The sequence below is a fragment of the Ictidomys tridecemlineatus genome, chromosome X, assembly GCF_052094955.1.
Source record: "Ictidomys tridecemlineatus isolate mIctTri1 chromosome X, mIctTri1.hap1, whole genome shotgun sequence".
Taxonomy (NCBI): domain Eukaryota; kingdom Metazoa; phylum Chordata; class Mammalia; order Rodentia; family Sciuridae; genus Ictidomys; species Ictidomys tridecemlineatus.
The window spans coordinates 22,826,033-22,853,333 of record NC_135493.1 but is presented as its reverse complement, the minus strand read 5'-3'; the positions used below and the strand labels follow the sequence as shown (position 1 = coordinate 22,853,333).

General features: G+C 34.1%; 1 long non-coding RNA gene across 1 annotated transcript in view; it reads right to left on the bottom strand.

Moving 5' to 3' along the window:
• Positions 1 to 15,852: 15,852 nt before the first annotated feature.
• Positions 15,853 to 27,301, bottom strand: part of LOC144371690 (uncharacterized) — a 470,318-nt gene continuing 458,869 nt past the window's right edge. The window contains exon 7 of the long non-coding RNA XR_013431687.1: positions 15,853 to 17,309. This is a non-coding gene — a long non-coding RNA (uncharacterized LOC144371690). The remainder of the gene's footprint in view (positions 17,310 to 27,301) is intronic.

Here is a 27,301-nt window from a genome sequence, read left to right as displayed (position 1 = left end):
CTGACCTCCTCAGTAAGATTCCTAAAGCTCAAGGAATAGAATCAAGAATCAATAAATGGGATGCCATCAAACTAAGAAGCTTCTTCAAATCAAAGGAAACAATTCTCCAGTTTTAATGAGGTATACTTGATAAATAAATATTGCATATATTCATAATGTATGTGATGTTTTGATATGAATATACATTGTAGAATGATTACCACACCAAACCAATTAACACATCTGACATCATTAAGGTCTCCAGCAGATTTTTATTTTAGGAAACTATCTAAAATCCATTAAATTGCTTTTGTGCTTTTGTTGATAATAGGTTGAGAATTTTTGTGAAAGTTTGCTTTTTGACTCTGTAGTCAGTTCCATTGAACTACCTGTCTATCCTATTGCCAATACCTACTTTGATTATTGTATTTTAAAAAATTAGATTAAGTTTGAAGTCAAATAATAAAGTCCTCTGATATTTTTTTCTCAAAATTACTTTGGACTACTCTAGTTCCTTTCATTTTCATACAAATTTTAGAATTTCCTTGTGATTATCTGCAAAAATTCATTTGGTATTTTAATTGGGACCACATTGAATCTATAAATCAAGTTGAAAAGAATTTACATCTTAACAAAATTCAGTTCTCCAAACAGGAATATGGCATACAACTCGATTTATTTGTCTTTTAAAAAATTTCTTCCATTAATATTTATTATTTTTCACTTATTTTGTGAAATATAAACATATTTCATGGTTTCTTTTGGGGGGTAGAATCCTATTTTAAGTAGTACACATATTTCTTTATGTTTCAATTATTCAATATTAAGTTGGGATAAAAATATATAATTGATATGCAAACTGATACACAATTTAATATTTGGTGTTGTTAGATAAACATACTAAATTCATTTAAATATGTATTTTAGATAAATTTTGATGATTTTTCTATAGATAAATATGTCATCCAGGAATAAAACAGTTTTATTTTATTATTACTAATCTATATGGCGTAATGGGATTTTTTTTCCATTTTCTTCTTATACTGATTAAGACTTCCAACATGACATAGACTAGAAATGATATTTTGATTTAGATATGAGGTGTTCTCCAAAAGTTCATGTGAGACAATGCAAGAAATTTCAGAGGTGAGATGATTAGATCATGAATGACCTGACCTAACCAGAGGATTAATCCACTGTTGTATTAATTGGGTGGTAACTATAGGCAGGTAAGGTGTGTTAAGAGGAAATTGGTCACTGGTGACATACCATTGAGGTTTATATTTTGTCCTTGGTAAGTGGATCTCTCCCTATGCATCTTGGTTGCTCTGTCCTGACCTGCTTTCCTCCACCACACACTTCTGCTATGATGCTCTCTCTGCCTTATCTTAGGCCCAAAGAATGGAGTAGGCCAACTAGGAAATGAATTTCTGAAACATTGGCCAAAATAAACTTTTCATCCTCTCATTTTCTCTTGTTAGATAAGTTGTTCTAAGTCGGTTGTAGCAACATAAAGTTGATTTAAAACAATGGTGAAGATGTCTTCACCCCATGTTTGACTAAACAAGAAAGTTTTAATAATTTAATTATCAAATTTGTTAGCTGTAGGTCTTTTCATTGATGCCATTTTTATTTGGGAGAAATCCCCTTTAACTGATTGAGAATTTTTTTTTCATAAGAATCACATCAAATTTTCTAATAATAGTTTTTGCAGCCAAAGAGGAACTTATTTTTTCCCCTCTATTAATCTGTGGTTATGGAAAATTTCATTGATATTCAAAGTTTGAACAAACTTTGCATTTCTAAGATATACTCCCCTCCAGTTGATCATAATATATTATCTTTTTCTATATAGCTGAATTAGATTTGCTAACGTATCCAGAGGATTTTTATATCAATACTTTTGAAGACTATTCTTATATACTTTTCTCATAACTTTCTCTTGTTTTGGTATCAACATAATGCTAACAATTTAAAGTAAGTTCAATAATGTTTCACCCTTAAATATTTTCTGAAAGTTTTGTGAAGAACTGGGATTATATCTCACTATAACGTTTGGTAGAAATTATTTGTGAAGATACTTTTAGATGGTGTCTTTTTTTCTAGGTTACTAAGAATCCTGTTTTTAAAACAGGATTTTAAAACTATGCTGATTATCCATTTCTTCTTGAGTGAAGAGTGCTCAATTGCTTCTTTCAAGGACTTTTCCAATTTGTCTAAGTTGGCACTCTATATATGTAAAGACAGTCACGGGTCTGGTGCTGTTTCTCAGTGGTAGAGCACTGGTTTGGCATGCATAATTACTGGATTTGGTCCCCAGCACCACCCACACAGAAATTTAATCACAGGCTGGGGTTGTCGCTCAGTGGTAGAGCATTCACCTAGCAAGTGTGAAGCACTGGGTTCAATCCTCAGCACCACATAAAATAAATAAATACAATAAAGGTATAAAAAAGGAAATTTAAATACAACATTCATTTAATGTCTTTCAGTTTTGCAGAGCTAGAGGTTGAACTCAAAACCTCACACATGTTAAACATGTACTTTGCCACTGAGATAGATGCCCAGCCCATATATTTTAATATCTATGGAATCTGAAGAAACATTACTCTAAGGGAAGAAATGTTTGTTTTCAGACATTTCGCTTTAATTTATTATACAGGTAATTTGCTCCTATTCTTTTTTTCTGTATTAGTCTGAATAAATGCTTATTAAAGTGGACTATATCTTCAAAAACCAGCTTTTAAACACATTAATTTATATGTTCATTTATTTCTATCATGTCTCTGTTTTTTCTTTTATTGATTTCTACTCTTCACTATGTTACTTAAATTTTTCTTCTTTATTTAGGTTTAATTTGTTCTTTTAAAATAAATTTTATAAGGTGACATGCTAGTTAGCTTTCAATTACAATAAAAATTCTTAAGGTAATAGCTAAAAAAGAGGAAAGGTTAATTTTGGCTCACTTTAAGAAGCTTTAGTCCAAGGTCAGTGGCTTTATTGCTTTCAGGCATGTGTTGAGGCAGCACATTATAGTGGGAGAACATTCCTCATGGTGGCTGGGAAGAAGAAAGAGAGAGACAGGAGTAGCCATAGTTCCAATATCGTTTGAAAAGGCATAACCTCATATCACTGGTTCCACATCTAAAATTTTACACTATTTCCCAATAACACCAAACCAAACTCCATGTATTTAACACATGAGCCTTTGGGAAACATCCCAGATCCAAATTATAGCAGTAGAGTTAAGATACTTGCTTTTAAAACTTTTTAAAATTTCCTTATATTATCATTTGATGTTAAGTATTTTTTCTCTAAGTAATTTAGCATCATCTCTCAAATTTGAATAGACTACATTTTCATTCTCATTGAATTCAAATTAATTTATAATTTCTCTTGTGAATTATTCTTATGTCTATGAGTTTTTGAAAAATGTTTTATTCAATTTATACACATTACACATAATTTATTTTTACTATAATCCCTTTGTGTTCAAATATACTTTTTGTGATTTCAATTATTTTCCATTTGTTAACATCTGTCTTATAGCCCAAAATATGATTTATATTGGTGGTTGGTTTATGTGGACTTCAAAGGAATGTGCGGTTGACTATTGCTTTTATTCAATTTGTCTACATATATCAATTTTACATAAACATATTAAAAGTGTTGCTAAGGAGGCTGGGGATATAGCTCAGTTGGTAAAGTGTTTGCCTCACATGCACAAGGCCCTAGATTCAATCCCCAGCACCACCAAAAAGAGAAGTGTTGCTCAATTCTTCTATATCTTTGTGGATTATCTGTCCACCAGTTATATCAAATGTAGATTTATCTATTTCCATTCTTTCACTTTTAACCTATGTCTTTATAACTAAATATATATCTTATAGAAAACATAATCTGATAATCTCTGCAATTTAATTGGTGTGTAAAAACCATTTACATTTAATAAATATGTGTTTTTATATGACAGGTTATGATCTACTCTCTCTTCCTTCTGGGTTATTTCCTTGACTATTGTTTTGAGTTTTTCTTTTGTTTTTGCTTCTTCCCCCTCTTTTTCTCTCTACTTTTGAATTTATTTATTTTTTCACCACAGAGAGAGATAATTTGCAGCCACTCACTGTACTGGATTCTTCATGATCACTCTTTGGATACTCATGAAAATGTCTGTGAACAAAATCTCCTTGTATCTGGAAATGTCAGAGTTCTATTCTATGCATTCTCACTAGCCCAAGCTAGGTCTTTAAAAAGTTCTTAAACAGCAACACAGCCACATCAATATTTATAGCAGCTCAATTCACAATAGCTAAACTGTGGAACCAAATTAGATGCTCTTCAATAGATGAATGAATAAAGAAACTGTGATATATACACACACACACACACACACACACACACACACACACACACAAAATGGAATAGTACACAGCATTTAAAGAGAAAAAATTATGGCATTTTTAGGTAAATGGCTGGAGTTGCAGAATATCATGCTAAGCAAAGTAAGTCAATCCCCCAAAAAACACAGGCCAAATGTTCTCTCTGATAAGTGAATGCTGGTCCATAATGGGGGGGATGGGAAAAATGGAGAAACTTTCATTGGGCAAAGGGGAGGGAAGGGGAGGGAGAGGACATGGGGGATAAGAAATGAGATGGACATCATTATCCTAGGTACACATATGATTGCACATATGGTACAAGACTACATTGTGTACAACCAGAGAAATGAAAAGTTGTGTAGCAATTGTGTATAAGGAATCAAAATGCATTCTGCTATCATATATACATAATTAGAATAAATAAATAAATAAAACAGAAAAAAATTTCTTAAATATTTTACCTGATATTTTTACCTGCTTCTGTGATAACCAGCATCTCTATCTCTAGTTCTCTGCCACAAGTGAGCAAGTAATTGCATCTCATTTCTCATTGGAGAATCCTGTATTTTCTTAGATTCTAAGCTACATAGTTATTCTTAAACCTCAGCTATCTGACTCAAAGTTATTATTTAGTAACTTATCTACCTTTATTTTGTTGTAATATTGGGAACAAATCTATTTTTGACTTTCTACATTCTAAGACAAAGGAAAATTGTTCATAATTCTGACTTTGAGTAGTAAAGTTCCTGAGAAAGTCTCATTCTTTAGGGAGATATATTAGAGAAGCCAAATATCAGAATGTTCTCATTGCTAGTGAGAGCTCCTTATCAATTCCTTTGTGTTGAGTTCTATATTTATTAAATATTATACCTTTTCCTGAAAGTATTCTACCCAGACATCTGATTCTTAGACCATACAGATATCTATTATTTTCCTACTACAAATCAATTTAAGTTAAATTTTGAAGGCATTGCTATTCTTTAATAAGGTGATTATTCATCTTTGTACAAAAAAGCAGCTGGATGAGCTAGATATATATCTTGGTAAATTTTGATTTTAAATTAAATGAACAAATATAAAACGTGGCCCTGGACCTAATCAAAATTAAAACATCTTTGGCCCAGGATAACTTTCCACATTACTAAAGGACATGTTAACATTGCAACAAACAGAGTTTCCAAGACAGTGAGTTTGATGATGAAATATATGTATTCTAATGGTTACTGATTAATGCAGTCTAGACATAAATACTGTGAACTGTTAAAATTCATTATAACTTTTGAACTGGTACCATACAAAGTATTACTTCTGACTGTCCCTTCATATAACTTTCTCAGTAGACATTATAGAAAGAAAGCATAAGTTAAAATTCTAGTCAGGGTTTTGAAGGTAAAAATAAATGTTCTTCTATTCATAATCTGAGCTTCTATTAGTATGTTTTTTATTTAGAATCTTTCAGTTAATAGCAGTTCAGTAAGACTCCATGTTTGAATTTCTTACTGGAAATGGAATAAAAGTACAGATAAAATTACTTACTTTGTGAATAAAACAGTAATAGTGACTCTTTCATGCTTTCTAAAATATCTCATCCTACTGGCCAGATTCCCATTGATTTCCTCTGAGTCAAATTATCATTTATTTATTTATTTTTTATTCACATATAACAGTGGAATGCATTACAATTCTTATTATATAGAGAGAGCTCAATTTTTCATATCTCTGGTTGTATCTGTCACCCCATTGACCACCAGTGTTGATTCGGTTGATCTGATTGCCTAGGAGGGTGTCTCCTTCCTCCCTCACTGCTCCATGTGCATCCATCCTGAAGCTGCAAGCTTGGTGGAAGATGACAACCTTCCCCAATAGAGGAGGACTGTTCTTTGGTCAAGGGTATATAAGTAGCTGTATTCCCCTGCTAGAATCTCCAAACAACCCTCAAGGTTCATATTATCATTTTAAAATAAAAAGATTAAATGATTTTTTTCAATTGTTTAAGTAGTAAAACTTTCAATGAATATGATAAATAGGAACTCCAAGTTTACAATGGAAAATATTCCCATTTGGTCAATGTTCCAAATCTATGAAAACTTATCAAATTCAAGAATGAATCACTGAATACCTGTATTCAGAAATTTTCTAATTGCTGAGAGAATATGTAAAGAAGACAGAGACTATAACCTATTCTGAAGTAGCTTATCTTGACAGTTAAAATTAAAATAAATGACATGGACATGGGAAACAAAAGAGGATAAAATGTAATCAAATGTATGTTGTAGAGATAGTAAACCTCATGGAGATTTAAAACTAAAAAGAATTCTTTAAGAACTGTTTAAATGTTATAATGGCTCATGGGAAAATATGGCCTATATGTCTATTTTGTTTTGTTTGTTTAGTTTTATCAGCTTGATTTTCTTTTTCTTTTTCCTTTTTAAAAAATGTTCTCACCTACATAAGTTTTAATAATAATATAGTGAATTTCCTTCACCACGATTAACCAAATATTAACATTTTATCTCCCTGGCTCATTGGTCTACACTTGCTATCAAACATTCTCTTTCTCTATCCCTGTCTTTCTCTTGTAAGTTGGCGACAACAATGAATACTTAAGTAAAAATACTATAGTGTATATTTCCCAAGAATAATAATATTCTTTTACAAAACCACATAAAATTATTAAATGTAGATAATTTAATTCAACATGCTATTATCATTTAATATAAACATAAATTCAAATATTGCAAATATTTTCATTTATAAAATTTTTATAATCAAATATAAATCTAAAACCATTTAGTTGCCATGGCTTTTTGGCATATTTTAAATGAGAATATTGCTAAATTTCTGAGGAAACTTACATTTACATTTTAAAGAGTTCAGAAAAGTTATCATATTTTAATGGATTTAAGTATCTCTAGTTACAACATAGAAAGTCACAATATTTATGATGTATAGAAAACCACCATTATAATTTATATGAATAGTACCACATGAATAAAGCTATGATATTTCCACTTCCAAATTAACTTTCTGGCCAATGGAAGCATTTAAGTTTGGGATCCAGTTCTGGAATGATTCTTGGATGGAGTAAAAATATTTAGAGAAATATATAAGGATATTCAAGGTGGTAAGAGTCTTGTTAGTATATGTTTGTTGGTATATATCAATATATGAACATAGAATAAGCATGATATACTTAGAAGAATGAACCAAATTTGTAGATCAGTTCAAAGGAGTAAGTGGCTTGCAGTTAGGATTTGAAAATAGTATTTCATTATTTTGTACTTTAATATCAGCATCTCTGCTTTTACTTTTGAAGACACCTCATAAAGAGTATTAATGCTAAGTGAACCAATCGATTCAAAAACAAAATATAATAGTAAGCAGCAAGCTATCAACTGACTTCTACTTCTGACTATGTTGTAGTAATGAGGATCAGACTTAATTTACCAACATAGATAATAGAAAAATACATATGAAATATATACATTGGACCACCAACATCAGTCTGCGATTCCTAGAGAAGAAAACAAATATAGTACACCTACAAGAGGTACAGCTTTCAACCTGGAGACAGTCTCAACAGTACAATAACCTGAGTTGGAGAAATAGATCTTGGAGTTCAGAGATTTGAAGATACTGGATTATATAAGGCAGAATTCTGGATAAGTAAGCTATGCAGAAAAATTTTCCAAGTATGAAGAGGTATAATTTGTCAATACATAAAGAAAAACTCTACAAAGCTGGACAATAAATGTTCAGAAAAAGCCAAGCTAGATAATGGTTATAGCTCATGTAAGTAAGGAAAATTTGAGTTCCAAGCAGCATAGCAGATAGACCTGGGTGATTATAAAGTTGTTTAATAAAGGTAGTACAGCTGAACTATTTCTGAAGTAAAGGCTAACTCCTTTAGTGTGAAGCAAGATCACTTTGCATGAGTGCAACAACATAGAACAATTACACAATGGGTTAAGCAAAGCAATTTTATTACTCACAGGTAGCATGGGAAAATAGAAATCTAAGACTCATGTTCATTCAGTCCCCCAAGATTCAGAAAAGCTGCCTACAGCAGATGGAATCTCACCTTTTCATATCTCATGGCACAGTGTAGCTGATCCACTCTGAAAGCACTGTTCAGGGTTTGATACACCAGGAGAGCTTGGGACACAAGGCCAAAGTGTTACAAGACACAGTGTACTAGAAGGGATAGAAACAGAGCCCAGGATGTTCTGGAAATTTCTCCTTATATCAGAATGTTGCATTCTCACAAAAGGGTATAGTTATTCCTGTTTGAAGAGTTTGTTGTTGAATCTATCTCTTTCTGAAGTTTAATTTGATTTGAAGTTTAATTACAGATTTAATTTTCTTGAAGTTTGTAAAGACTAGTAATATTCTACTTATTCTTGTGCTAAATTTCATAAGTTTATCACATTATTGAATGTGTTCATTTAAATATTAATTTATCATGGCAAATTTTAAGCAATGTTTTACATCATATACTTGTATAAATATTCATTGTTATATAATAAATTACAGCAAAAGTTAGCATTTTCTTTAAACAAAAAATTTACTATCTCAAAAAGATTCTGAGTATCACATATAAAAAATTAATTCCAATATTTCTCAAATATTCTTCCAAAATATTGATATAGGGGAGACTTCCAAACTTATTTTTTGAGGCAAATGTTACCTTGACAAAACCAGATAAGGACATTCAAAGGAAAAAAAAATACAGGCTAATAATCAACATAGATGCAAAAATCTCAACAAAGGATCATCAAACTGAATTCAACAGTATATTTAAATGATTATATATAACATGTTCAAGTGATATTTATATAGGAAATACAAGTATAGCTTAATTTATGCAAATCAATAAATATGAAATACCACATTAACAGAATGAAGGATAAAAATCACAGGATCTTCTCAACAGATAGAGAATATTCACTTGAAAAAAATTGGCACCAATTATGATTAAAAATCTTAACATTTAGTTATAGAAGAAATGTACTTAAGAATAACAAAGGCCATATATGACCAGTCAGTAGACAACATCATACTCAAAAGTGAAAAATTGTAGTCTTTCCCTCTAAAATCAGGAAAAAAATATCCTCTCCCATAGGTTGCATACCACATAGCACTGGAAGTTCTAGTCAGAGCTATAGGCAAAAAAATAAGTGGAAGACACCCACATTTTAAAGAAGAAAAATAATAAAATACTTTGAAATAAACATAACCAAATAAAGAAATAACCATACACTAAAAACTATAAACACTATTGACAAAAATTCAAGAAGAAACAGTACCAAAATAAATCTGCAAATTAAGTTCAATCTGTATCAAAATTGCAATGGCATTTTTTCAAAGAAAAAGGAATCTTAACTTTCTAATGGAACTACAAAAGGCCCTGGATAATTAAAGCAACATAAAGAATAAAGATTAAAACTAAAGAAATCACATTTCTTTTTAAAAATTATATCACAAATCTATATAAATTAAAAGAGTATGGAATGGCCATAAAAACAAAGATAGAAAAATGAAACAGAATGGGGCAGCCAGAAATAAACTCACGTATATATGGTCAAATAATCTTTGACAAAGGCACTAAGAATATACAATGAAAAAGTATGGTTTCATCAATTATCAATAATGATGTGGGAAAACTGGATACTCATATGTAAAAGAATGAAATTGGACTCTTATCTTATACCATGTGTTAGTCACATTTTTGTCATTGTGAAGAAATACCAGAGATAATCAACTTAAAATGAGGAATGATTTATTTTTGTTCACTTTCAAAGATTTAAGTCTATCATCACTTGGCTGGGTTGTTTTGGGATCTGTGGTGTGACAGAACATCATGTTGGGGAGCATGTGGTGGAGCAAAACATCTAAATTCATGGAAACTAGGAAAGAGAGAGAGAGAGAGAGAGAGAGAGAGAGAGAGAGAGAGAGAGAGAGAGAGAGAGAGAGAGAGAGAGAATGGCCAGGGTCTGATTATCTCCTTCAAGGGCATGCCCCCAATGACCTTCCTTCTTCCACTATGCACAACCTCCTAAAATTTCCATCACTTCCAAATAGTGCCACAGGCTGGTAACCAAACCTTCAATATTTAGCGTTTAGAGGACATTCAAGATCCAAACTATAATGCACCATATAGAGAAATCGATTCAAAGTGGATTGAAGACTTAATTTTAAGTCTTAATTTCAATTAAGATCCAAGACCAGAAAACTTGTAGAGGAAAACATAAGGGAGAAGCTATTTGACATGGATCTTGGCAATGATTATTTAGATGTGAAACCCCAAACAAAAGTAACAAAAGCAAAAATAAATAAATAGTACTAAATCAAATTTAAAAGTTTCTGGATAGCAAACAACATGGAAATGCAATCTACAGAACTATGCATCTATCTAATAAGTCAATTGTCAAAATATATAAAATCTCATATAACTAAGTAGCAAAAATAAAAACAACAAAATAACTGGGCAAAAGGCCTGAATAAACATCTTCCCAAAGAAGGCATACAACTGTCCAAAAGGTACATCAAAAAGTGCTCAATACCTCTAATCATCAGGGAAAGGCAAATCAAAACTGTAAGGAAATATCACCTTAAACCTGTTAAGATGGTAAGATGGTTATTATCAAAAATCAAAAGATAACTAGAGTTGATGGGAATGTGGAAAAAAGGAATATTTGTACACAGTTGGATAAAATGAAAACTGGTACAGTTTTTATGAAAAACAATATGGATCTTCAAAACAATTTTAAAAACCCACCATGTGATATAGCAAATCCACTTCTGGCTGTATATCAAAAAAAATGAAATCTCTATGTGTCATTCAGCTTGGCATCACTGTGAGCAATATATGAATAACAATTTAGAGAATAGAGTGTTTTAATTTGAGTCATACCTTCAGAGGTTTAGTCCGTTGGACTAAACCATATCTCTGGGCCCAACACTAAGTAGAATGTAGGAGATGAAAGCAGCTCAGTTCATGATAGACAGGAAGCAGAGAGAATTTGAATTCAAGGAGCCAAGAATAATATAATTCCCAATGGCATGCCCTCAGTGACCCATTTCTTATGGGCATGCCTTGCCTGCTTAAAGTTACCAAACATTAATCCAATTTATTAATGCATCAAATTGACTAGCTTGCAGGGCATGGTGGCACACATATGTAATCACAGCAGCTCAGAACATTCAGACAGGAGGATCACTAAGTTCAAAGCCATGAGGTGCTAAGCAACCATGAGGTGCTAAGCATCTCAGAGACCCTGTCCCTAAATAAAATATAAAACAGGGCTGGGGATGTAGCTCAGTGGTTAAGTGCCCCTGAGTTCAAACCCCCATACCCACCCCTCAAAAGAGGACTAGTTCACTGATTGATCAGGTTGGAGTTCGCATAGTCCAATCACTTTATTTCTTAACACTCCTGATTATTTCACACATGAGCTTTTGAGGACACAGAATATCCAAATTACAACATTCTTCCCTGAGCCCCCTAAAGCTCAGACTCATCTCACAATGCGATACCTTGAGTTCATTTCCAAGAGTTCCCAGAGTCTTAACAGTTCCATAATTATCCTAAAGTCCAAGTCTAAAATCCTATCTGAGACTCAAGGCAAATTTGGCTGAGCTAAATATATCCAATATATAATGGCACAGAGTAAACATTTCCATTCCAGAAAGGAAAACAGTGGCATATAAGGAAGGGATGAGACCAAAGCAAGATCAAAAGTTAGCTGTCAAACAAGTCCTATATCTCCATATTCAATATCTGGGGCACATGACATCATATCATCTCCAAAGATCCTGTGTATTTCTACCCCTATGGCATTGTTGATTGCAGCCTACACAGTATCTCTCTTTGCTTGTTTCTGCTTGATTTCTACATTTTTCTTCGCAGGAGGGCAGATGTTCCACATTCCTGGCTACTATTAATCTTGGGGACCTACACAACAGTTTTGGCTTCCTTCTCCCCTTCATGTTTCACTTTAGCAGGGGCTGCCTGCAGAGTTTCTGACCTGGGTGTACTTTGCCTGGCCTCCACAGCCTTTAAAACCTCAGTGTAGGCCTCTATGACATCCTGACCCCAGCGTTCAGCATTCCTAAAAACCAGCACCATGTGGGCAAAACCAAATCTGCCACCATCTCCAGCAGCAGATCCTCCTGGAATCACAGCTGTGAGTGCTTGGGTGACTGAGTATGGTGAAACAACTTCCTAGCCACCCAATCTAAGTCAGATGTCTCCAAGATCTCTTCTCAAAGTAATTTTTACTTTTAGACCCTTGAGTCAGAGATGGATATGGTCTTGCCAATTCCTGAGATGCCCTCAAGCCATCTTTTCTATTGTCTCTGACCTATTGTCTAAAGTGCTTTACCAGTTATATCTTCCTTGGTCCCAGTTTGACATGCAGTTTTCTGGCCAAACTACAAGTTTTTCAAATCTTTTCACTGTGTTTTCTGCTTCTGATTATCATAGTAAACTTCGATAAAAGCTATCTGCAGGGCTGGGGATGTGGCTCAAGCATTAACACACTTGGTTGGCATGCACGGGGTGCTGGGTTCGATCCTCAGCACCACATAAAATATAATAAAGATGTTGTGTCCACCCAAAACTGAAAAATAAATATTAAAAAATTCTTTCTATCTTTCTCTCTCTCTGCTCTCTCTCTCTCTCTCTTTAAAAGCTGTCTGCAATATCCATGCCACCTCCTGAATGCTATGCAACCCTGAAATTTCTTTCATCAGGTTAATTAGTCCATCATCTTTAAATTCAGCCTCACAGAAAGTCTCAGGACACAGGCAAAACGGACAACTTCTTTGATCAGGTTAATCAAAGCCATACCACCCTTACCAATACCAATTTCTATGTTACTCAACTTTGCATTATGGTGAACAATATACCCAACAAAAACAACTTAGGGGGCTGGGATTATAGCTCAGTGGTAGAGCACTTGCCTAGCATATGTGAGGTACTGGGTTCAATTCTCAGCACTACATGTAAATACATAAAATAAAGGTATTGTGTCCATCTCCAACTAAAAATATTTTTAAAAAACAACACAGAAGATGAACAGTTTATTTTGGCTCATGGTTTCAGAGGTTTAGTCTATAGTGGGTCAATTCTATAGCTCTGGGCCCTAGGTGTGGTAGAACGTCATGGTAGAAAGGCATGGTAAAGGAAAGCAGTTCCTTTCCTAATAGCCAGGGAGCAGAGAAAACTTGGGTGCAAGGTGTCAGGGATAATATAATCCCCAAGGGCTCGCCTCTAGTGACCTACTTGTTCCAGCCACACCCTACATACCTATAGTTACTATCCATTAAGACATTCAATTTGTTAATAGAGAAAATAAATTAGCCAACTGATTAAATTATAGCTATCCTAATCTAACCACTTATATCTAGGCATTCCTGCATTATCTTACATATGAGTTTTAGGTGACATCATCACCATATCTTGATGATGTATCCATACTACCATGGTTATTACAGCATAATTCACAACAGCCAAGATATAGAGACTGCCCAAATATCTGATAATGTAGGAATAAATAAATTAATGTGTGTATATAATGAATAGATTTTCAGCCTTAAAAATAAGAATATTCTTACACTTACAATGATATGGATGGATCTGGGTAGAGGCATTATACAGAATGAAATAAGCCAGGAAGAGAAAGACAAATATTGTGATATATTGCTTATATGTGAAATCTAAAAAAGTCAAATTCATAAAAAAAAGTAGAATGGTGATTAATAGAAGTTGGAGTAGAAGGAATGGGGACATGTTTGTCAAAGGGTACAAAGCTTCAGTTATTAGATAAATAAGTTCTGAATATCTAATATACAACATGATGACTATAATTAATAATCTATACTTGGAATTTTTTAAGAGATTAGATTTAAATAGTCTTGCCATTTAAAACGATAACTATGGGAGGCAATAGAAATGTTAATTAGTTTGATTGTGGTAATACTTTTACAATGTATATCATATCAATTCATCACATATATTTATAAAATATAAATAATATTATATTTCAAACACATATCAATAAGCTAGGGGATAAAGAAAGAGGGTGGAAAAAATAAAGGTAAACATTAAAAGAAGTAAAAAAAGAAAACATATAGATGAGAGCCATTGGAAAGGAAATAACCAGAAATCTGAGTGCTACATAAAGCAAACACAAAATGAACTGTAAAAACTACAAATGAACTCACAATAAAAACTGTTCACATTTTGTGAAAAGCTTGTTACAAATACTTAGAGGAAATCTGTTCACCTCCTGGCAGCTGGGAAACAAAAAGTGAGAGAAGGGTGAGGGTATAATATCCCTTTCAAGGGCATGTTCCCAATGACTTAACTTCCTTCCATTGGGCCCCACTTCCTGAAGTTTCCATCACCACCACATACTGCCATAGGATGACAAAATTGTTACTGTTATTTCACACTAAGTGCTAAAACTCTTTCAATTCCAACTCCTCCAGTTCTGCCAAACAACATAAATTCAATACTTCCTGCTTACATTTCAACCTATGGTAACACTTTAAACTGACCAGGCCTTGAGATAACAAATTAAGAAAACCCATCAATGGAGAGATAGACTGTGACAGTCTGATCTCACAATATATTCTTAGTTCATGTAGGATACAAAACAATTCACACGCACACACACAAAAAAATATCTATCTCTTGAAACCAGTGGTTAAAAAAGATGACCACAAAAACATCATAGCAGTAAGGTAACCTCCAGAAGATCTTCAATCCGTGAAAGGAAAGAAGAAATGAGTAAGTTGTAATTTTTGCCTTTCATAAGAGTTCATTTCCACTATATCATTTTGTATTGAGATTTACCTTAGAATATAAAGGCCCAAACTGTGAACACAGATAAAAACAGATGTAAAAATTGGCTTTATAAAAATGACTTCTTTCCTTCACAAAATAATTACATAGAAAGGTTCTTTAAATTGTCCTTTAAGTTTAGGTTAATTTATCTATCATTAACTCCTTTGCAGATAGTCTGAGAGCTAAAAATTTATCAATAGTTCTCTGAAAACCAATTCAAAATAAGGATGAATAATTGCACAAATAACAATGAAAATCAGTAAAAAATACAAATTCAATTTTCCCAAGTATAGTTGCAAACATCCATTCAAAAAATCAGGATTGAAAGAATGAAGGCAACTGCTATATGACTAATCAGAAAGGGGGAATGAATAATAGGAAACAGAGAAGAAGACAGAATAATCCCAAGACAAATTTTAGAGGGACTTTATAAGTTACTGCAGTCATCTACCAATACTACATTTTCTCATACTTGGGACTTGTATATTTGTAACTGTACATAATCAGTACTGTAGATATCCTTATTAGGTAGCTGAATTTCAACAGTGCATGGGAAAATGATTCAGAAGAACTAAGTAAAACCATTAAATATAATTGATCTTCACTAATGTTATTAGACATTTCATAAATGCCACTTCAATGACTCCTAACCTTCCAAGTCTCCAGGAGCTTTGGCAAAAGCAAAGCTAAATGATCTATCCCACATGGGAACTGACCTATTCCATATAAGAAAATCTACTACAACCTTGCCTCTTTTCTGTGGCTATTCTATTTTTGCTAGTGTATGGGAAATCAGGGAGTTTCTTAAAGTCTATTTATGTACAATACTAAAGTGCAGGGGGGATTAAGGCCTCATTGGGCTTTAGTGTAACATTGGGAGTTAGGGGATAAAAAATTAATGTCTTTTATTTTCCTGTGTTAATACAGTAGGTAAAATGATTACTTTATGAGAGCTGTAGCCTAATCAGTGGTTAATCCATTTGATAGATTAATAATTTGAAAAGACTATTGTAGGGAGGGAGGAAGGGAGAAAAAGGTAAATTATTAGGGATTGAAATGGAGCAAAGTGTCATATACATTTATGAATGTATCAGAATAAAACCCACTATTATGTATAACCATATGCACTAATAAAATCATTATGAAATCAAAAGGTCTACTCTACTTTGTGGCAATTGTAGGCAGGCAAGGTGTGTCTAGAGGAAGTCAGTCACTGGGGGTTTATATTTGGGTCTATATTTTGTTCTTGAATGCTTCCTCTCTCTCCTTCCAGGCTTCCAGGAACTGAGCAATATTCTTCCACCTCATTCTTCTGCCATGATATTCTGCCCAACATTGGACTGGAGCATGGACTCAACTGACTATGGACTGCACCTCTGAAACCATGTGTTATTGTTTAGATATTAGGTGTCCTATGAAAGCCCATGTGTGCAACAATACGAAAAAGTTTATAGATGAAAATGATTGGGTAATGACAGGCTTAATACAATCAGTTAATTAATCCCAAAATAAGGATCAACTCAGTGGTAACTTATGGCAGATAAGGTGTAGCTGGAACAGCTGGGTTTCTGAGGGTTTGCCTTTAGGGTATGTATTTTGTCCTTGTTGAGTGGAGCTCTCTTTCTTTGTTTCCTGGTGCCATGTCCTGAGTGGCTTTCCTCCACCATGCTCTTTCACCATGATGTTCTGCCTCATCTTGGACCAGAGCTGTAGAGTTGACCATCTGTAGGCTGAGACCTCTGAAACTGTGATTCCCAAATAAACATGTCCTTCTCCAAAATTGTTCTTGTCAAGGCTTTTGGTCAAGTGGTGAAAAAGCTGACTAAAACACCATGAGCTAAAATAAACTATTTCTCCTTTAATTTGTTCATATCAGTTCTTTTGATTATAGCAATGAAAATCTGACTAACATAACCACATTTGCCAATATCAAAGAAAAATCAGTTTTGCAAGAAAGAAAGGCAAAATCTTGACTCAACAAATATGATATACAGAGCTAGGGATGTGGCTCAAGTAGTAGCGTGCTTGCCTGGCATGCGTATGGCCCGGGTTCGATCCTCAGCACCACATACGAACAAAGATGTTGTGTCTGCCAAAAACTAAAAAATAAATAAATATTAAAAAAAATATGATATACAACTTGTAAAATCCAATAAGATATAAAATAAAAGGGTCCCTGCCCATGTAACCAATAAGAAAATAGAAATATCTCACCTCTGCTGACCCATATAGGAGCCCAGGTCCAGGTCAGGCCCTGAAGAGCCCGCACCAACCAGTAGACCACCAGAGGAGCCCAGGCCCAAGCCTAGGACCACACCCACCAACCCACATGGGAGGCCAGGCCAAGGTTAGGCTCAGGACCGCCCCGTCAACCAGCAGACTCACACTAGAGCCTAGGCCCAGGACCACCAGGCAGACCCATGTGGGAGCCCAGGCCTAGGTCAGGCCTAGCACCACCCCTCCAACCCACCCAGGAGCCCAAACCTAGCCTTTCTCTATCCTGGGACACTGAAGCCATCACCATAGCCCTCCCCACATAGTAGCTTCCACCTTGAGACAATAGACAGGGCCTGGAGGCAGCTGCATCTCTGAGCAGACAGCCCAAAGCCATTGTAAGGCCCACCCTTTTAGCCCCATCTCTGTAAATGGTTGCATCCATCTTGGGACACCCCTACTACTATCTTTAGTTACCTCCACTATTGCCACTGCCACCTTTAGTTGCAGTAACATCTATCTTGGGACACCAGCTGGGGACTAGAAGCCAAACACCAAGATGAGGTACAGATAATCTGCAGGGACACTACAAGATTATAGGGTAGAAACTGTAATAACTCAGATCTGCACTGCAAGAAAGGAAGACACATAGATAACATAAAAAAAAGGAAGACAGTGCCCCAAACTAAGATACTACAATAATAGAATCCATTGATAATGCAGTTGATGAAATGTCAGAGGAGTTCAGAATGTACATAAAGAAAAATGATTTGTGCATTGAAGAATGATATGAAAGTAAATACAGGCAAAAACTGATCACTCCAACAAAGAGATAAGAGAACAAATACAGGCAACTATTGATCACACCAACAAAGAGATCAGGGGCAAATACAAGTAATAAAAGATTCCTTCAAGAAAGAGATAGAGATTCTGAAAAAAAAGAAACCATCAGAAATCCTTGAAATGAAGAAAACAATAAACCAAATAAAAAACTCAATAGAAAGCATAACCGACAGACTAGATAACTTGGAAGACAGATCATCAGAAAATAAAGACAAAGCATACAATTTGGAAAATAAAGTTGACCACACAGCGAAGATGGCAAGAAACCATGAACAGAATATCTAAAAAATTATGGGATAGCATCAAAAGACCAAATTTAAGAGTTATTGGGATAGCAGAAGGCATAGAGATTCAAACCAAAGGAATGCACTATCCCTTCAATGAGATAATATCAGAAAATTTCCCAAACTTGAAGAATGAATTGGAAAATCAAATACAAGATGCTTCCATGAGGGCTGGTGATGTGGCTCAAGTGGTAGCGTGCTCGCCTGGCATGCGTGCAGCCCGGGTTCAATCCTCAGCACCATATACAAATAAAGATGCTGTGTCCACAGAAAACTAAAAATAAATAAATAAATATTAAAAGCGCTCTCTCTCTCTCTCTCTCTCTCTCTCTCTCTCTTTAAAATTTTTTTTTTAAAAAAAGATGCTTCCATGACACCAAATGTACCAAATTACAACAGATCTATACCAAGGCACATTATAATGAAAATGCCAGGCATATAGAACAAGGAAAGAATCTTAAAGGCCACAAGAGAGAGAAACCAGATTACATGCAGGGGGAGACTAATTTGTATCTCAGCAGATTTTTCAACCCAGACCCTCAAACCAGGAGATCCTGGAACAAAATATACTAGGCTCTGAAAGAAAATGGATGTCAACAAAGAATCTTATATCCAACAAAATTAAGTAGATTTGATGACAAAATAAAAATTTTTCATCATAAACAAAAATTAAAGGAATTTACACAAAGAAAGCCTGCACTATATAGCATTCTCACAAAATATTCCAGGAGGGTGAAATGAAAAAGAATAGTAAAAATCAGCAAAGGGAAGAACTACACTAAAGGAAAGGCCAATGAAAGGAGAAACCAAGTCAAGTAATAAACCAAAATATCAACAAACACAAATCATATTTCAATAATAATCCTGAATGTGAATGAACTAAACTCATCAATTTTTTTTTTGTGGCTGAGTTTTTTTTATTGGTTGTTCACAACATTACAAAGCTCTTGACATATCATATTTCATACATTAGATTGAAGTGGGTTATGAACTCCCAATTTTACCCCAAATGCAGATTGCAGAATCACATCGGTTATACATCCACAATTTTACATAATGCCCAATTAGTAATTGTTGTATTCTGCTACCTTTCCTATCCCGTACTATCCCCCCTCCCCTCCCCTCTCTTCTTCTCTCTCTACCCCATCTACTGTAATTCATTACTCTCCTTGTTTATTTTCCCATTCCCCTCACAACCTCTTATATGTAATTTTGTATAGCAATGAGGGTCTCCCTTCATTTCCATGCAATTTCCCTTTTCTCTCCCTTTCCCTCCCATCTCATGACTCTGTTAAATGTTAGTATTTTCTTCCTGCTCTTCCTCCTTGCTCTGTTCATAGTTGCTCTCATTATATCAAAGAAGACATTTGGTATTTGTTTTTTAGGGATTGACTAGCTTCACTAAGCATAATCTGCTCTAGTGCCATCCATTTCCCTGCAAATTCTATGATTTTGTCATTTTTTATTGCTGCATAGTACTCCATTGTGTAAAGATGCCACATTTTTTTTTATCCATTCATCTATTGAAGGGCATCTGGGTTGGTTCCACAGTCTAGCTATTGTGAATTGTGCTGCTATGAACATCGATATGGCAGCATCCCTGTAGCATGCTCTTTTAAGGTCTTCAGGGAATAGTCCGAGAAGGGCAATAGCAAGGTCAAATGGTGGTTCCATTCCCAGCTTTCCCAGGAATCTCCAAACTGCTTTCCAAATTGGCTGCACCAATTTGCAGTCCCACCAGCAATGTACAAGAGTACCCCCTTCCCCACATCCTCGCCAGCACTTGTTGTTGTTTGATTTCATAGTGGCTGCCAATCTTACTGGAGTGAGATGGTATCTTAGGGTGGTTTTGATTTGCATTTCTCTGACTGCTAGAGATGGTGAGCATTTTTTCATGTACTTGTTGATTGATTGTATGTCCTCCTCTGAGAAGTGTCTGTTCAGATCCTTGGCCCATTTTTTGATTGGGTTATTTGTTATCTTATTGTCTAATTTTTTGAGGCATTTCTTGAAGAAATAGATAAAGCAATCATGAAATTCATATGGAAAAATAAAAGACCCAGAATAGCAAAAGCAATGTTAAGCAGGAAGTGTGAATCAGGCGGTATAGCGATACCAGATTTCAAACTATATTACAGAGCAATAGTGACAAAAACAGCATGGTACTGGTACCAAAACAGGCGAGTGGACCAATGGTATAGAATAGAGGACACAGAGACTAATCCACAAAGTTACAACTATCTTATATTTGATAAAGGGGCTAAAAGCATGCAATGGAGGAAGGATAGCATCTTCAACAAATGGTGTTGGGAAAACTGGAAATCCATTTGCAAAAAAATGAAACTGAATCCCTTCCTCTCGCCATGCACAAAAGTTAAATCTAAATGGATCAAGGAGCTTGATATCAAATCAGAGACTCTGCGTCTGATAGAAGAAAAAGTTGGCTCCGATCTACATATTGTGGGGTCGGGCTCCAAATTCCTTAATAGGACACCCATAGCACAAGAGATAATAACAAGAATCAACAAATGGGACTTACTTAAACTAAAAAGTTTTTTTCTCAGCAAGAGAAACAATAAGAGAGGTAAATAGGGAGCCTACATCCTGGGAACAAATTTTTACTCCTCACACTTCAGATAGAGCCCTAATATCCAGAGTATACAAAGAACTCAAAAAATTAAACTCATCAATTAAAAGACATAGACCAGGGCTGAGATTATGTCTCAGGGGTAGAGCACTTGCCTAGCATGTGAGAGGAACAGGGTTCAATTCTCAGCACCACATAAAAATAAATAAAGGTCCACCAACAACTAATAAATATTTTTAAAAAAGACATTGACTGACAGATTGGATTTAAAAAATATGCTGCCTTCAAGAGACTCATCTCACAGGAAAAGACATCCACAGACTGAAGGTGAAAGGGTAGAAAAAAAATGTACCACTCAAATGGACCACATAAATAAGCAGGAATTTCCATTCCCATATCAGATAAAGTGGACTTCAACCAAAAGCCAGTGAAAAGGGATAAAGAAGGACATTTCATACTGCTTAAGGGACTCATACATCAACAAGACATAACAACCATAAATTTCTATGCTCCAAACAATGGGGCATCTATGTATATCAAACAAATCCTTCTCAACTTCAAGAACCAAACAGACCAGAGCACAATATACTGGGTGACTTTAATATACTTCTCTCACCACTGAATAGATCTTCCAAAGAAAAAATGAACAAAGAAACTATAGAACTACATAAAACAAAAATTAATTTAGACTTAACAGACATATATAGACATACACAGACATATATATTCCATCCATCAATGAGTGAATACACTTTCTTCTCAGCAATACTCCTTCTCCAAAGTAGACCATATGTTATGCCACAAAACAAGTCTTAGCAAATACAAATCAGTGGAGATACTACCCTGCATTCTATCTGACCATAATGGAATGACACTAAAAATCAATGATAAAATAAAATATAGAAGCTTATTCAACACCTGGAGACTAACTAATATGCTACTAAATGAACAATGGGTCACAAAAGACATTAAAGAGGAGATTAAAAAATTCTTAGAGGTAAATGAGACACTGATACAACATATCGAAATCTCTGGGACACTATAAAGGCAGTATTAGGAGGAAAGTTCATTGCATGGAGTTCATTCCTTAAAAGAAGAAAAAGTCAACAAATAAATGACCTGACATTACATCTGAAAGCTATAGAAAAAGAAGAACAAACTAACACCAAAAGTAGTAGAAGACAGGAAATAATTAAATTCAGGACAGAAATAAATGAAATTGAGACAAGAGAAACAATTCAAAAAATTGATTAAAAAGTTGGTTCTTTGAAAAATGAATAAAATTGACAAACCCTTAGCCACCCTAATGAAAAGAAGGAAAGAAAACTCAAATTATTAAAATTCATGATGAAAAAGGAAATATCATGACAGACACTATTGAAATACAGAAGACAATTAGAAACTATTTTGAACATTTATACTTCAGTAAAATAGAAATCTTCAAAGACACTGACAAATTTCTAGAGACATATGATCAAACTAAACTGAATCAAGATGATATACACAGTTTAAACATGTCAGTTTCAAGCAAGGAAATGAAAGACACCATCAAAAGCCTACCAACCAAGAGAAGCCCAGCACCAGACGAATTCACAACTGAGTTCTACGAGACCTACAAAGAAGAATTAGTTCCAATACTCCTCAAATTATTTTGTGAAATAGAAAAGGAGGGAACTCTTCCAAACTCATTCTATGAAGCTAGTAGCACCCTGAGACCAAAACCAGACAGAGACACATAAAGGAAAGAAAATTTTAGACCAATATTCTGGATGAATATAGGTGCAAAAATTCTCAATATTTCTGGTTTATAAACCCACATAAATATGGTTATCTCATATTAGACAAGTGTGCCAAAAACATTCATTGGAGAAAACATAGCCTCTTTAACAAATGGTGCTGGCAAAACTGGAAATCCATATGCAACAAAATAAAATTAAGCCTCTATCTCTCACCCTGCATAAAAATTAACTCAAAATGGATCAAAGACTTGGGCGCTACAAAAGAGATTCTGCACCTAATAGAAGAAAAAATAAGCCAAAATCTTCACCACATTGGCCTAGGATCTGACTTCCTTAATAAGACTCCTAAAGCATAAGAAGTAAAATCAAAAATCAATAAATAGGATGGATTCAAATTAAAAAGCTTCTTCTCAGCAAAGAAAACAATCAATAACATAAGGAGAGAGCCTACATTTTTGGAGAAAATCTTTACCACAAGCATCTCTGATAAAGCATTAATCTCTAGGATATATAAAGAACTCAAAAAACTTAACACCAAAAAAAAAAACCCAATCAATAAATGGGCTAAGGAACAGACAGAAGAAGGAATACAATTGATCAACAAATATATAAAAAAGTGTTTAAGATCTCTAGAAATTAGAGAAATGCAAATCAAAACTATTCTAACATTTCATTTCACTCTAGTCAGAATGGCAGCTATCAAGAATGCAGGTAAATGTTGGTGAGGATGTGGGGGAAAAAGGTACACTCATACATTGATGGTGGGACTGCAAATTGGTGCAACCACTATGGACAGCAGTATGGAGATTCCTCAGAAATTTGGGAATGAAACCACCATTTGACCCAGCTATCCCACTCGTTGGTTATACCCAAAGGACTTAAAATCAGCATACTATAGTGATACAGCCACATCAATGTTTAAAGCACCTCAATTCACAATAGCTAATATATGGAATCAACATACTGTTCCTTAGATGAATAGACAAAGTGAATGTAGTATATATACTCAAAGGAATACTATTCAACTTTATTTATTTATTTATTTATTTATTTATTTAATTCTATTCAACTTTAAAGAAGAGTAAAATTATGGAATTTGCCAGTAAATGGTTGGAGTTGGAGAATATCATGCTAAACGAAATAAGCCAATCCCACAAAACTAAAGGCTGAATATTTTCTCTAATATGCAGATGCTAATTCACAATAAAGTGGGGGGCAGTAGGAAAGAATAGCATTATCTTAGATTAGGTAGAGAGAAGTTATGGGAGGGAAGGGGAAGGGATGTGGGGATAGGAAAGACAGTAGAATGAAACAGACATTATTACTGTATGTATATATGTGACTACATGACCAATATGATTCTGCATCATGTATGCTCAGAAAAATGAGAAATTATATCTCATCTATGTATGGTATATCAAAGTGCATAATTAAAACAATTTTAAAAATTTTTTAAAAGAAATAAAAATTTTTTCTAGATACTTGTCAAAATGAAAAAAAATTATCTATAAAATTCTGGCAAATCACATACAAAAACATATTAATTAATAGTGCACCATGATCAAGTGGGGTTCATTACAGGGATAAAAGGCTGGTTAAACATATAGAAATCAAAAAATGTAATTAATTACATCAATAGATTTAAAGATAAGAATTATGTGATTATATCAATTGATGCAGAGAAAGCATTTGACAAAGTACAGTACACTTTCATGTTCAAAACACTAGAAAAACTAGGGATAGTAGGAACATACCTCAACTTTGTAAAAGCTATATAGGCTAAGCCCAAGGCCAACATCATTCTAAATGGAGAAAAATAGAAAGCATTCCATATAAAAACTGGAACAAGTCAGAGATGCCCTTTTTCACCACTTCTATTCAAAATAGTCCTTGAAACTCTAGCCAGAGCAGTTACACAGATGAAATAAATTAAAGGGATGTGAATAGGAAAAGAAGGACTCAAAATATCATTCTTTGCTGATGACATGATTCTATACTTAGAGGATCCAAAAAACTGTGCCAGAAAATTTCTAAAATTAATAATTGAATTCAGCAAAGTAGCAGGATATAAAATCAATACCCATAAGTCAAATGCATTTCTATACATCAGCGATGAATTCTCTGAAAGAGAAATTAGGAAAACTAATTCAAAAAATTAAAATAAAATGCTTGGGAACCAATTTAACAAAAGTGGTGAAAGACCTCTACAATGAAAACTACATAACACTAACAACTAATAATAATAATAATAAAATGTTTTTGTAGCTGTAAAATAAAGGAAAGAAAGAAATTGAAGAAGACCTTAGAATATGTAAAAATTTCCCATGTTCTTGGATAGGCCAAATTAATATTGTCATAATGGCCATACTACCTAGTGCAATTCCAGTTAAAATCCCAATGTTATTCTTTATAGAAATAGAAAAAAGCAATCATGAAATTCATTTGGAAAAATAAGAGACCTGGAATAGCCAAAGCAATCCTTAGCAAGAAGAGTAAAGCAGGAGGCACCACAATACCAGATCTTAAACTATACTACAAAGCTCTAGTAGCAAAAACAACATGGTATTTGCACCAAAATAAGCATGAAGAACAGTGATACAGAATAGAAGACACAAAGACAAACCCACATAAATACAGTTATTTCATACTAGACAAGGGTGCCAAAAACATACATTGGAGAAAAGATAGCCTTTCAACAAATGGTGCTGGGAAAACCAGAAAGCCATATGTAGCAAAATGAAACTAAACCCCTGTCTTTCACCTTGCTGAAAACTCAACTCAAAGTGGATCAAAGACCTAGGAATCAGACCAGAGACCCTGTGCCTAACAGAGGAAAAAGTAGGCACAAATCTTCATCATCTCAGTTTAGGCCCTGACTTCCTTAGCAAGACTCTTAAAGTACAAGAAATAAAATCAAGAATTAATAAATGAGGGGCTGGGGATGTGGCTCAAGTGGTAGCACCTAAAAAAAGCCCAATTAATAAATGGGCTAAGGAGCTGAACAGACAGAAGAAGAAATATAATTGATTGAAAAATAGATGAACAATGCTCAACATCTCTAGTAATTAGAGAAATGCAAATCAAAAATACTCTTAAGATTTCATCTCTCACCAGTCAGAATGGCAATTATCAAGAGTACAAGCATCAAAGTGTTGGCTAGGATGTGGGGCAAAAGGCACATTCATACATTGCTGATGGGACTGAAAATTGGTTCAACCAATCTCAAAAGTAGTATGGAGATTCCTTAGAAAATTTGGAATGGAACCACCATTTGACCCAGCTATCCCACTCTTCCATCAATCCCCAAAGGACCTAAAATTAGCATACTATAGTGACACAGCCATATCAATGTTTATAGCAGCTCAATTCACAATAGCTAAACTGTGGAACCAATATAGATGTTCTTCCATAGATGAATGGATAAAGAAACTGTGAGATACACACACACACACACACACACACACACACACACTTGAATATTACTCAGCATTAAAAAAGAATAAAATCATGGCATTTTCAGGTAAATGGATGGGAGTTGGAGAATATCATGCTAAGCAAAGTAAGGCAATCCTAACTTGAGATATGTTCTCTCTTATAAGTGGATGCTTATCCATAATGGGGGAAGGGATGGGAAATATGGAGGAACTGTGATTGAGCAAAGGGAGGGAAAGGAGAGAAGGGGACATGGGGGCAGGAAAGATGGTGAAATGATAGGGGCATCATTACCCTAGGTATATGTGGTGTGACTTTACATCATGTACAATCAGAGAAATGAAAAGTTGTGCTGCAATTGTGTACAATGAATCAAAATGCATTCTGCTGTCATACATACCTAATTAAAATAAATATATAAAATTTTTTAAAAAAACTTTGTTACATAATAAATATCCTTTAATGCTTGCTAGGAAGAAGATGTTATTTATATACTAGAAATAGAACCATTGATTCAAAAGTCAGAAATTTGTTTCACAAAATCACAAAAAATAGCTTCAAACTTTTTTAGTACATCTAATTCTGAATATTAAAAACAAAACCATAAAAAAGAAAATATACACATCAATTATATTTGACAATGTTCAAAAATATATGGTGCAGAGTGCAGTTCCCCAGTACTGTCTTCTTCACCACTAGATGATCAATTTAGCTCTGAACATTATAACCAAAGCATTCACAATCCCATCAAATAAACCCATTTAACATTGATTTCCTTTAAAACTTAGTTCTTGCTAAACCTAATTTAAAAATACAATCTATCCTAAACAATTAAGACAATAATGATTATTGTCTTTTCAAATAATACAATCCCATTTTCAGTGAACCAAAATGCCTACTGGAATAAAGTCTAAATTCTGTAGGATAAAATTCAAAAGCATGGAGCCCCCTATATTCTGTCCCAGGAAAATCACTCTCATTTCATCATCCAG